At 42.0% G+C, this 13,659-nt stretch overlaps 1 protein-coding gene across 1 annotated transcript in view; it reads right to left on the bottom strand.

The window, feature by feature from the left end:
- Nucleotides 1-13,659, bottom strand: part of SGPP2 (sphingosine-1-phosphate phosphatase 2) — a 181,350-nt gene that overhangs the window by 130,417 nt on the left and 37,274 nt on the right. The gene's annotated exons all lie outside the window — the stretch shown is intronic.

Below are 13,659 nucleotides of genomic sequence, written 5' to 3'. Positions count from 1 at the left end.
ACACTTTTTTTTTTTTTGGAAATGAGCAATCCTGTTGTACCTCTACTCGCTCTATTTCCTTTATTGGTCTTCCCCTCTTGCCAAAATGGTGAGTGTTATTCAAGCCCTCAGTTTCTCTTTCTACTTCTGTGAGCTCATCCTATCTCTTGATTTACTCCAGCTTTAACCACCTAGCAATGACATTGGCGAGATTGGGCTTCTGTGGATGACAGCACGAGTTTGGCAGTCAAGATAAAAGCTTGCAGTTATCTTTCAGTGCCTGAAAGATGTCACTTGATTGTGTTCTGGCCTCCATTGTTTCTGGTGACGTCATCCACTATTTGTATTATGTCTACTGAATGTGATGTGTCTTTTTCTTTGCCTGCCTTTAAGATTTGCCTTCATTTTTGGTTTGGTTATGCTGTGCTTACATGTGGATTTCTTTGTACTTATCGTGCTTTGAGTTTAGGATCTGTGAATTTATATCATTCATCATTTTGGAGTGTTCTTCACATCTTTTCACACATTTGTTTGCCCCATTCTATCTGCCCCCCATTTCTGGGAATCACATTTCTTATGTGTGAAGCTGAATGATATTGTCACACAGATCTCGAGATGTTCTCTGTTCTGTCCTCTCCCCCCACCAGCTTTTCTGTGTTTCAGTTTGTGATTCAAATGCTCATCTCTTCCAGAAACATCCTCACAAAAACATCCAGAAATAATGTTTTACCGCTATCTGGGCATTTCTCAACCCAGTCAAGCTGATGCATAAGCTGAATCAGCACATCACCACCAGACCCCATACAGTACATCTTGTGCCTCCAACACCATCAGCTCTGATATTGGATGCTGCCTCTGGAAACTCCATACAGTTGTCCCAACTGCCTCCACTTGCCAGGATGGACTCTGCATAGTATTCATTTATTCAGGTGACAAATATCTACTAAGCATCTATCATATGCCTCTTCTAGGGGCTGCAGAAACCCTAATAAGCAACCAAGACTCCTGCCTTTGTAGAGCATATATGCAAGCTAGATAAACAACTTGCCCAGTTTGCCTGGACTCTCCCAGTTTAGTCCCAATCCCAGGAAATCCTTCAGTTCAATGGATACCTGGAGGAAGAGCGTTCTAGGCAATGGGAACAGCAATGACCTTGAGGTGACTGAGGCTCTGTTATTAGAGGAATGGCAAAGACCACAGTGTGGTTCTGGTGGACTGAGAGAGATTTATATATTATATATTAAATTAAATAATTTATAATAATAATAAATTAATAGTATCTCCAAGTTTTGGTTTCTTCATTAGTAATTTGGGAAAAATAGACAGTCTTTTGCTAGTTCCTGAGAAGGATCAAAAGATCATTATATTCAATTACACAGAAGGCTCTTTGGAGAGATTAGGCATATGACTCAAGGATCCCCTTGGTCATCTCACCAGAAGCCAGGAATAGATTTGGGATCATTCAGGAAAGATTTGTGGAGGAACCTCTTGTCTAATGGAGTAAATCTCTGTGACAAATGACAGAAACCCACAATGTGGTTGAGAATGTTATACCATCACAAACACTGCCAATTTGGATTGTAAGGTATAGAGAGGACAAAAGGAAAGAACGCTGTCACACTTCTCAAATTCTACAGTCAGGAAACCGACAGATAAAACATTTAAGCTACAAATATGTGTTACCCTTCATGAAAAAGGAAGGACTACTTCCAGTGCAGAGCAGTGAACCCAGAGGGCAAAGCTGTTTTTCAGAACACTGGGGAAATGTCCAAGTTGTAACAGTGTTTTAAGAAATGAAAACAAGATATGAATACATACCTGTTGAAGGCAGAGAAAACTTTCAGCTTTAGCTAGAATAGACACATTACATTCTATGTCATAAAATCTGCAAATGAAAGTTCTCAATTTCAATAATATAATAATAAAATATACCCCACCTTATTTTAAAAAATCCTTTTTTCTCCATAGTTTAATGTGTATGATATGCTTGCCAGAGTATAAAAAGCTGTCTAGTTGATACTCTTTTGTCTTTATTTAATAAACAAAACATTTATTCATTAATTAAAAGAGCATGTACTTTTCATCTGCCATCTTTAGTTTAAGCGGGTAGGATATGAACCTTGCTTGTAGGAATGAATAATTCCTGAAACTCTATGAAGCTGACCCTAGGACCAACTGAACTAACAAGAAGTCTTGTCCATGTTCAGTTATGACTGAATGATTTTAAAGTAGCTTTAAAATGACTACTGAAAAACATTCTGCAGGAAGAGACATCTCAAAGCCTACCAGAGAGAAGCAAGCAAGAAAACTCTAATTTTAAATATAATTTTTTGGCAGCTGGGTCTTATATCAGTTGGCTTTCTTTTCGTTATTATGGACCTCAAAAGCCAACCTAAATAAAAGATACTAAATTAATTTGAAGTGGTTCATGTTTCTAATGCATATGGGATATAAAGAAACCTAATTGTCTAAGACTGGTCGAAACTACTAGGCTGCTTCTCATCGTAGGAAAAATAAAACCAACATCCTTGCAAAGAAACTTTTGGAATATGCTACTTAACTCCTCTACAACAGGAAAACACCCAATCTCTGATGAACTTTGAAAACCCTGAAACAATGCATTGCTCCAACTCACAATATTACCAGCCAAAGGGAAGAGGTTTAGGCCTTATGCTCTACAGAATATGTTAACAAGGGAGAGAAGTACAAAGAAAATAAAGAAATCCAAATCTGCTTTCCAAGGACTAAAATAGAACTTCTCCAAAAGATGGGAAGGATTTCTCCATCTCATGGAAAGGCAGTGGTCCGTGGCATTGCCGACTTTGTGGGGTTGAGGAAATAACTCTAGTTTATTTTAATGTACCGTGTAATCTGGCTCATTTCCCATATTGTTCTGTGATCTTAACTATGCAATTCAAAGGAAAAGTTGGGCCAGCGTTTCAAATGTCATCTTGATACAACCTTTCCCATTTCCAAACCCACTTCAGTGATTTGCTTTCCTTTTCCCCCCTTTCTTATTGCTCTTAGAAAGTTAAGCCAATGATAATAAAATAAATAGAAGCGAACGACAATGAAATAAGTTAGCACAGTACACAAAGAGCAGGGGTTGGAAGGCAGATTCCTGGCCCTTGCGACACGCTTTCCAGTACACTTACATGAGGGGCATTTTACTTGGATTACTTCTTGTTGGTAAATGCTTCACTTCCAACTCCTTCTGCTTTTATTCTGTTTCTCCCTAGAGTGTCCAGGTGTGTTGTACCCCTTCGGTATTTGGGTGGGGTTCTCTCTGTCTCCCTCCCTCTCCCAGCCCCCACAGCAACTTCTACTGCAAAGTCTCTGGTATGAAGGTTACAGTTGACACAGTTCGGGCTCTAACGGAAGGTCATTTTCAACAAAGGAATTCTGGCTCGTGTTTGTGTACGGCAGAGCTCCACTTAGGAACATGCAAGGTTGACATAAGTTTGCCATCTGCATGGTCCTCCGTTCAGGCACAGTAAGCCTTGGCAGAAGAACACCCCAAAACCAAAAACGACTCCTGGGAATGGAGTCTATCCCAATAGGCTGTGACCTTGGCCAAGAAGGATAAGATGATTTCTAAAGCCCTCTACTGGGCATTTCTATCTATTTTGGACATAAAGAGATACCCTCAATGCGGAGAAAGGGGAACCCTCCTACACTGTTGGTGGGAATGCAAGCTGGGGCAGCCACTCTGGAGAACAGTGTGGAGGTTCCTCAAAAAGTTAAAAATAGAACTACCCTACAATCCAGCAATTGCACTACTAGGGATTTACCCAAAGGATACAAAAATACAGATTCGAAGGGGTACATGCACCCCGATGTTTATAGCAGCATTATCAACAAGAGCCAAACAATGGAGAGAGCCCAAGTGTCCATCGACTGCTGAGTGGATAAAGAAGATGTGGTGGTATACATATACAATGGACTATTACTCAACCATCAAAAAAAATGAAATCTTGCCATTTGCAATAATGTGGATGGAGCTAGAGGGTATTTTCCTAAGTGAAATAAGTCAGTCAGAGAAAGACAAATGCCATATGATCTCACTCATATGTGGAATTTAAGAAAGAAAACAGATGAACATAGGGGAAGGGGGAAAAGAAAAAAAAGGAGAGAGGGAAACAAACCATAAGAGACTCTTAACCATAGAGAACAAACTGCGGGTGGCAGGAGGGAGGTGGGCAGGGGAGGGGCTAGATGGGTGATGGGGATGAAGGAGGGCACTTGTGATGAGCACAGGGCGTTGTATGTAAGTGATGAATCACTGATTTCTACTCCGGAAACCAACATTGTCCTGGATGGTAACTAACTAAAATTTAAATTAAAAAAAAAGAGAGATACCCTCAGATGGATAAATGTCCGTCCTCAGACATAAGAAATGGGGTTCTGTGGTATGAAGATAATGACTATACCTAAACCCCCAAACTCTTTGCATGAATCCTTGCCACAATGAAGTCAAAGCCTTTTCAACATCAACGATTTGTCTGCCATTATAATCAGGTGATTTGACAGAAATTCTCATCTCTCTTGTAGTGGTCTAGAAAATAGCGCGTTTCCAAGCTCTAAACTAAAGAAACACTTTTCTCTTAAAGAAAAGAGCCTGGGTGGCTCAGCCGTTAAGCGTCTGCCTTCGGCTCAGATCATGATCTCAGGGTCCTGGGATCGAGCCCCACATCGGGCTCCCTGCTCGGTGGGAAGCCTGCTTCTCCCTCTCCCACTCCCCCTGCTTGTGTTCCCTCTCTCGCTGTGTCTCTCTCTCTGTCAAATAAATAAATAAAATCTTTAAAAAAAAGAGAAAAGAGCCTGTATCACATGTTCTGTTTCTTCGTCAACATAAACTACAGCCCCAAATCATTTCCCATATTCAATTACAAGAGTCAGGATTTGGTCCAGCTCTAATTGACTCCAGGAATATTTCATTTTTTCATTTAAAAGATAATTTAATTCACCGCCATATGTTTGCTGGAGTCGTTTGCTGGTCTTGGCCTCAAGGACGCCTCTGTCCTCATTGCCAGGTGTGGTTCCAAGGAACTCTGAGACCCACTCTTTGCTCTGGTCTCCACAGTTTTCACTGCCTAATCTTCTCTGAACGGCATTTATTCTTCCGTGGTTTTTTTTTTTTTTTTCCTCTAGTGTCTTTTGCTTTTTTTAATTTTTTTATTTTTAAAGATTTTATTTATTTACTTGACAGAGAGAGACAGCGAGAGAAGGAACACAAGCAGGGGGAGTGGGAGAGGGAGAAGCAGGCTTCCGGCTGAGCAGGGAGCCCGATGCGGGGCTCGATCCCAGGACGCTGGGATCATGACCTGAGCCGAAGGCAGACGCTTAATGACTGAGCCACCCAGGCGCCCCTCTTTTGCTATTTTTTAATCATGGAAGTATTCACGCTTGAATTGAAATAGTGAAGTCAGCTTCAAATGCTAACTCAAAATATCAGAGAGGAGCTACCAATTTCATGGTTCACAAAATAATGGTATCGATCTGTACTGTTTAAGAGATACCAGAATCTTTTGACCCAAATGCAAACTCCAGTGGCCTTGAAATAATTTTTCTCATATCTGATAACGGAGGAGTCATATTAAGGTTTTGCTTGGAATTTTCCAGGTCAATGACTATCATCACTGACCTTCATCCTTAAAGGGGTAGAATTGGGGGGTTTTAAGAGAACACTCATTTGAACCTCAGAAGATTCAGAATTACATTTTTCTGGAAAAATCAAGTGCCTTCATCCAACTTATAAGTTCATGTAACTCACTTTTGTGCAGAAATAGGTTGGCCCTTGATTAATTTAGGTGTGGGATTCATTTTCCCCTCTATATCAGTCAACTATTGTTTGTATAATAAACTATCCCAAAACTTAATGGCTTAAAACAACAATCATTTGTTACTTCTCTTGAGTCTGTAGGTTGGCTCTGTAGTTCTGCTGATCTGGGCTTGCTCATGCGTCTGTGGTCAGCTGGCTAGTTGGCCAAGGGCTGGCTGGTCTAGGATGGTCTCAGCTGATGATGGTCCCCTTGCACATCTGCTCACACTCCTGCAGCAGGCTAGCTTGGGCATGTTCTCCAGGTGGTGGCCCAGGTATGAAAAGGAGGGCTCAACTGTGCAAGAGAACAAGTGGAAACCTGCACACACTTTTCAAGCCTATGCTTTGTCAAGTTAGGTCTTGTCCCGTTAGCCAAAGAAAGTCACATGGCCAAGTCCAGGGGCAGTGTGGGAGAGTATGACCAACGGCCATGGATACAGGAAGGCAGGAAAAGTTGGGGCTATCAATGCAATCAGCCTGTCATCCTTACCCAGATATAACTAGAGCATGACAGCCCCAAAGGCCAGATGTGCTGTTGATGTGCAGGCATGGGGGAGGAAGGCAATGGAAGTAGAGTCTAAGGATGCCAAAATAAAGACCTGGACGTCCAAGTCCAAATCAGTGGGTCAAACAAGAGATGAAGGACAAAATTGGCGTGTGCTTCTATAACGAAGGGGTCAAAGAGACAGAAAAGCCTAAAATGGGGACATGGAGTGTAGCCAGCCATGAGACATTTTACCTTGCCCGGGGGCAGCACATTTGGAAGAACCTGGATGCAAAACCTTTGCATATTTAAAAGCATACAGGACATAACCTACGCAAAATGGCCATTAAAAGATTCCAACACCGGGGCGCCTGGGTGGCTCAGTCGTTAAGCGTCTGCCTTCGGCTCAGGTCATGATCCCAGCGTCCTGGGATCGAGCCCCACATCGGGCTCTCTGCTTCGCGGGAAGCCTGCTTCTCCCTCTCCCATTCCCCCTGCTTGTGTTCCCTCTCTCGCTGTGTCTCTCTCTGTCAAATAAATAAATAAAATCTTTAAAAAAAAAAAAAAAAAGATTCCAACACCTACAGGCGATAGAAATTGTGAAATTTCTATGCAAAGGAGTTTTTGTTTGCTTTGAAGAAATAGTTGCTACTACGCCATTTAGAATATATATTCGGTCAAAGCCACAATGTGAACCATTCTACAGGACATGTGACCAGGTTTCTTGAAGAAGTCAATGGCCCAGAACAAACAAATAAAAGTGGGAAGAGACCATTTCAGATTAAGAGTCAAGACAGATCTAAGATTATGAACAGCCAAGTACAATGAGTGGACCTTGTTTGGATCTTGAGATGTACCATTTTCTTGATATGCACAGTTTTCAAGATGTTTTTTAGCAAATAGGGGAGATTTTATTATGGCCAGGGCATTAGATAGCATTAGACATTATCATTAGCTTTATTGTGTGCGGCCATGCAATGCAGTTAAGTAGGAAACTGCTCCCTTCCTTTTTTGAGATTCGTGCTATAGTATTTAGGGCTAAAATAACCTGATGTCTGATATTTGCTTTAAAAACTTGAGAGAGGAAGGATAGAGGCAATTAGTGTGGAAATTAATGGTGGACATTGATGGCGGCTGCAGAGTCCTGGGATGATTGCATGAGTTTGTGATATTCTCTACTTCTGTGTACTTTTTGGAAGTTTATATACTACAATATAAAATTCAGCATAATTTTTTTAGTGTAATTTTGAAATATTACATAGAAAAGAGCCTTAAAGGACACGATACTTTCTTTTTTCAACTTTTTTTTTTTTTTTTTTTAAAGATTTCACTCATTTATTTGACAGAGAGAGACACAAGCAGGGGAGTGGGAGAGGGTGAAGCAGGCTTCCCGCTGAGCAGGGAGCCCCATGCGGGGCTCGATCCCAGGACCCTGGGATCACGACCTGAGCCGAAGGCAGACGCTTAATGACTGAGCCATCCAGGCATCCTTCTTTTTTCAACTTTCAAATGTTCTTTTTTTTTTTTTTTTTTTTAAAGATTTTATTTATTTATTTGCCAGAGAGAGACACAGCGACAGAGGGAACACAAGCAGGGGGAGTGGGGGAGGGAGAAGCAGGCTTCCCGCGGAGCAGGGAGCCCGATGCGGGGCTCGATCCCAGGACCCTGGGATCATGACCTGAGCCGAAGGCAGACGCTTAACGACTGAGCCACCCAGGCGCCCCTCAAATGTTCTTATTAACATCATTTGCTGTTTTGTTTCTAATTGTGAAAGTAACATATACTCAATATTTTAAAAACGAAACAATACAACAAAAAGCAAAGAGAAGATGAAAGTCACGTGAAATCATATATAGATGATTTGAGGAGAAACAAAAGAGATCACCTGAAGAAATAACCATAAATTTCCCTCTGGTCTTTTGCAGTTATTACTGTATTTACTTGTTGAAAGAAGTAGCTTTGGGGTCAGCTGTGTCTAACAGATTTTCTTTTACTCATGGGTGGGTCCTATTCAACGACAAGCCGTTGGCATTTGGTAAGAACCTCAAATGTTGGATCATTTCAGTGATGTGGCTTCCCCGCTGTAGCACTGGGACCATTTCCAACAAGAGGCCCAGAACATTACAGATGATCAATAAAAATGCTTTCTTTCTTCTACTTCTTCTCTTCACTTTCTTTAACTTTTTTTATTCAATTTCAGCTTTTTTTTTTTTTTTAAAAAGAGATTTATTTATTTGAGAGAGAGGGAGAGGGAGTGCACGAGCGGGGGTAGGGGCAGAGGGAGCGAATCCTCAAGCAGACTCCCCGCTGAGCACGGGGCCCACTACAGAGCTCCATCCCATGACCCTGAGATCATGACCTGAGCCCAAACCAATAGTCAGTTGCTCAACCGACTGAGACCACCCGGGCACACCATCAGTTTCAGCTTCTGATTAAAACAATCCCATAATTTAGTAATTTCTTTGCAGGTGGTAATGGGTGGAAGCGCTCCTTTTATTTTGTATTAAGTAACTACCTACTTCTTTAAAATGGGGAAGAATGGAGTAGTTACCAATTTGGTCAGCGGAAGTTATATAGTAGCTTGATTCTGCCTATACGGAAGGCTATTGACACAACTCCAAAGCTGGGTAGAGCAAAGTCGTCAGACTGATGATACCTGTTAGTGTTAAAATTTAGAACAGACATATGTGGCTGTAATTTGGCGAGATAATCTCCCCGCAGCCAATGTGGGTGCTGCTGGTGGGTGTTGGTCAGTCTGAACATGAGGGAAGGTACCACTTGTCACCCATAGTGTCTTACAAACCCTGACGGCTGAAGGGTGACCTGACACTAAAATCCAGGGGAGATAGCACCTTGAGGGATCCCCTTAGCAGGAATCTGTCTTCTTAATCCACATTTAATCAGGTTCGAAAGTCAGCCCTCTATTGACGTGATGGGCTTTCTGTTGTCGTTGTTTTTTTTAAAAGATTTTATTTATTTATTTCACAGCGAGAGACAGAGCACAAGCAGGGGGAGTGGGAGAGGGAGAAGCAGACTTCCTGCGGAGCAGGGAGCCCGATGTGGGGCTCGATGCCAGGACCCCGGGGTCATGACCTGAGCCGGAGGCAGGCGCTCAACCAACTGAGCCACCCAGGCGCCCCAGGGCTTTGTGTTATCATGTGATGGAAGTACCCAGCATCGTCTATGAAGTTTTCCTGCCAAAACATGTAACCTGAATTTAATCAAGCCTCTATATCTGCATTACCTGCTTTTGCTGCAGAACAGATCAGCCCAAAACTTAGTGGTTTAGAATAACCATTTATTATTTCCTATCGTTCTTTGGATCAGAGAGATGATTCTGGGCTGAGCCAGCCCGATAGCTGAGGATGGCTTCACGCTCGACGTTGGCAAGGGGTATGGAGATGTTAGCACACGCCGCGCTCAGCCAGCAGGCTGGCCCACTCAGTCCCAGGGCCCCCAAGGGCAGCAAGGACCGGCAAGTCCTGCCGCACAAGCACATTTCAAGTCTCTGCTTCTGTCACATTTGCTTGGACAAAGCAAGTCACATGGCTGGGCCTGGAGTCAAGGGGAGGAGAAAGAGACTCTTAAGACGTAATAGAAAAAATATTGTCAGTTCTACAATCTAACCACATCTAACTTCTATTTACATAAACAGAGTCTGGAGAGGAACAAGTTAAATTATATCATAAGGAAATAATTAGTCAAATCTAAAATGTGAAGCATTCTATAGACAACCTGCCAGTGTTTTCAAAAAATTAGTGCTATATGGGGGGGGGGGCAGGGAACAAAGATGCGATGGGTGGCAGGGCAGGGATAGACTATTCTAGATGTTGTTTTTTTTTTCTTTTCAGATTTTATTTATTTGAGAGAGAGAGAGAAAAAAAGCACGAGCAGGAAGGAAGGGCAGAGGCAGAGGGAGAAGCAGGCTTCCTGCCAAGCAGGGAGCCCGATGTGGGGCTCCATCCCAGGACCCTGGGATCACGACCTGAGCCGAAGGCAGACGCTTAACGACTGAGCCACCCAGGCGCCCCAAGACTATTCTAGATTTTAAAAGACTAAAAGGACATAAAAACCAAATTCAAGTATGAATCTTATTGGATCATTATCTAGGAAAATAAAAAACAGTCGTAAAAAATTCTCTGGATAATTGGGGAAAATTCAATATGGATTAAATACATAGAATATTTTAAATTTTCTCAAATGTGATAATGGTATTAAGGTTACATAAAAAAACAACATTCTTATTCTCAAGAGATGCAAAGTGATGTATTTAGGGGGCACCTGGGTGGTGCAGCCAGTTGAATGTCCGACTCATGGTTTTAGCTCGGGTTGTGACCTCGGGGTCGTGAGATAGAGCCCCTTGTCTGGCTCCAAGCTCAGTACAGAGTCTGTTTAGTATTCTCTCTCCCTCTGTCCCCCTCCCTCCCCCCCGCCCCGCTCAAATAAATAAATCTTTTTAAAAAGTGACGTAAGGGTGCTTGGGTGGTTAAGTGTCTGCCTTTGGCTCAGGTCATGATCCCAGGGTCCTGGGATCGAATCCTGCATCGGGCTCCCTGCTTGGCAGAGAGACTGCTTCTCCCTCTCCTTCTACTGCTCCCCGTGCTTGTGCTCTCTCTCTCTCTCTGTTAAATAAATAAGTAAAATCTTAAAAAAAAAAAAAAGTAATGTATTTAGGAGTGAGATGTCATAATGTCTGTTACAGATTTCAAGTGGATCATCAAATCAATACATCTATATATCTATATATGATAGGAAGAAGTGGGCTGAATTATGACCCCCCACCAAAATTCATATGTTGACATCCTCACTCCTAGTACCTCAGAATATGACTGTATTTAAAAATAGAGCCTTTAGGGGCACCTGGGTGGCTCAGTCGGTTAAGTGCCTGCCTTCAGCTCAGGTCATGATCCCAGGTTCCTGGGATCAAGCCCCATATTGGGCTCCCCACTCAGCGGAAAGTCTGCTTCTCCCTCTGCCTCTCCCCCTGGCTTGTGCTCTCTCTCTCGATCACTCTCTCTCTAATAAATAAATAAAATCTTAAAAAAAAAATAGAGCCTTTAGGGGTGCCTGGGTGGTTCAGTCGGTTGAGCTTCCAACTCTTGGTTTCAGCTCAGGTCTTGATCTCAGGGTCATGAGATCAAAGCCCCATGAAGGGCTCACGCTCAGCCCCTCCTTCTCCCTCCCTTTCTGCTCCTCCCTGGCCTACACTCTCTCAAGCTCTCTTTCTAAAATAAAGAAAATAAAATCTTTAAAATAAATAAATAAAATAAAAATACGGTCTTTGAAGAGGTGCTTACGTCAAAATGAGGCCCTTAGAGCAGGCTCTAATCCAATCTGACTAGTGTCGTTATAAGAAGAGATTAGGATACAGACATATCCAGAGAGAAGGTCAAGTGAAGACACAGGGAATATGGCCATCCATACAAGCCAAGGAGAATGGCCTCAGAAGAAACCAACTCTGTCCACACCTTGATCTTGAACTTCTAGCCTCTGGAATTGTGAAAAAATAAGTCCCTGTTGTCTGAGTCACCCAGTTATGCCAACCCTCGCACACTGATAGTCACAACAAAATGCCGTCAATTGTTCAATCTGAGTGTGGGATACACAGATCTTTGTTGTGCTACTCTTTTCAACTTTTCTGCATGTTTGAAAATTTATGTATTAAAAAGCTGGAAGGACAAAACCTTCTAGGACATTGTCTTTAGTCAACTGGCTCTTAAGAAAACATTTTCAATCAATTATGATTGAATTCTGAAATATAGAGGTTTGGCTGCAACTTTGCTTATAGAAGAGCTGAGGGGTTGGAAGTCTGACAAATTAAATGGGAAAGCCATTTCTCCCCAGTAGCAGTTCCATTGTTTCAGATTTCAGGCCATTATATCCAGAGAGACACCTAGTGACATGATAGATTTGGGAAATTATTTTATGCATCAGAAGAAAAGCAGTGGTAGCTTTGAGTTCCAGCTCCAAGTTCTTCCAGAATAGAAGCAATGGTAGCCAGCAAACCCTGGGACACGGTGACGTGGATAAACGTCAAGGCTGGAATTATCTAACGGGTGCATTAACTCTGTCAGTCGGCCAGCAGCTCAAATATTTCCTGACAAAGTTTTATTGCTTCTTGAGTGAACACTTTGGAGGTCTTGGTCATCAGATTTGATCGAAGCAAAAAAGCAGTTCATTTTGTATATGAAGTCTGTACTTTTTCTTTTTTTTTTTCTTCCCTGCACCTTCCAACAATTGCCCAGACACCCATTGTCCTGGCTATTTCATTTCTCCTTGGGATCAATGAAATGTAGAAGGTGTTATTATTATATATTATTATATATATTATTAGTATACTATTATATATTTAGGTGTTACTATTCTCGATGGGTGTTGGCTTGCTTAACAGAAGGGTTCTCAACTCTGGCTGCACATTAGAATCACCGGGAGGATTTAAACAAAACAAAATACCAAACAAAGACAATGATGCTAAGACAGACCCCTAAATATTCTGGTTTAATAGTTCTGAGGCAGGAGCTTGGTATCAGGATTTGTTGTAAAACTTCCCAGGTGATAACAATGGACAGCCATTCTCTAACCTATAGAGAATTCTTAAACACAAATCCAGGCACTTCTTGGGGGAGCTCTGAGGAACCTTTGCAGGGTTCTTTAAATCTTCTCCAAAATGATCTTTTTCTTTGATTTTTTTTTTTAAAGATTTAATTTATTTATTTGAGAGAGAGAATGAGATAGAGACAGAGAGAGCATGAGAGGCGGGAGCGTCAGAGGGAGAAGCAGACTTCCTGCTGAGCAGGGAGCCCGATGTGGGACTCGATCCTGGGACTCCAGGATCATGACCTGAGCTGAAGGCAGTCGCTTAACCAACTGAGCCACCCAGGCGCCCTTTTTCTTTGATTTTAAAATTCATTTTGAAAAAAAAAAAAAAGTTATGCCTAAGTATGCTATTAAAGTAGAAATTCACTCAAAACAATTTTAGAGTATTTGCCAGCCTAGGATGCTGTTGTGCATAAAAGGGTAAAAAAGTCTAATGACTGTAGTTGCCAGGCTGTAACATCTAAAATATTTTTCCCCATTGACAATGTAGACTTCTAGAGAGCCCAGACTTTGATTTGTAAATAATATTTTCTACTAAAGGGAAGCAGGACTTCTTAGAGAAATGAGCCATTTCAGGTCTGGAGCATGGAAAGTACATGGCAAGGCGAACATCTGTTTGCCCTAAGGCAAGAAAGTGCTCAAAGTCTAATGGGGATGTTTCAAAAGGGCTCCGAAGCCAGAATGAAGGAGCTAAATTTAGGACAACTGGAGCATCAGAAGGAATAATGACTATACAGTGATGGTAAAAGTAAATAAATAAAATCCCTGGTCCATATGA

This window comes from Halichoerus grypus, chromosome 4 (genome assembly GCF_964656455.1).
Source record: "Halichoerus grypus chromosome 4, mHalGry1.hap1.1, whole genome shotgun sequence".
NCBI classification, from domain to species: Eukaryota; Metazoa; Chordata; class Mammalia; order Carnivora; family Phocidae; genus Halichoerus; species Halichoerus grypus.
The sequence above is the reverse complement of the archived record's forward strand: the minus strand, read 5'-3'. Positions and strand labels throughout refer to the sequence as shown.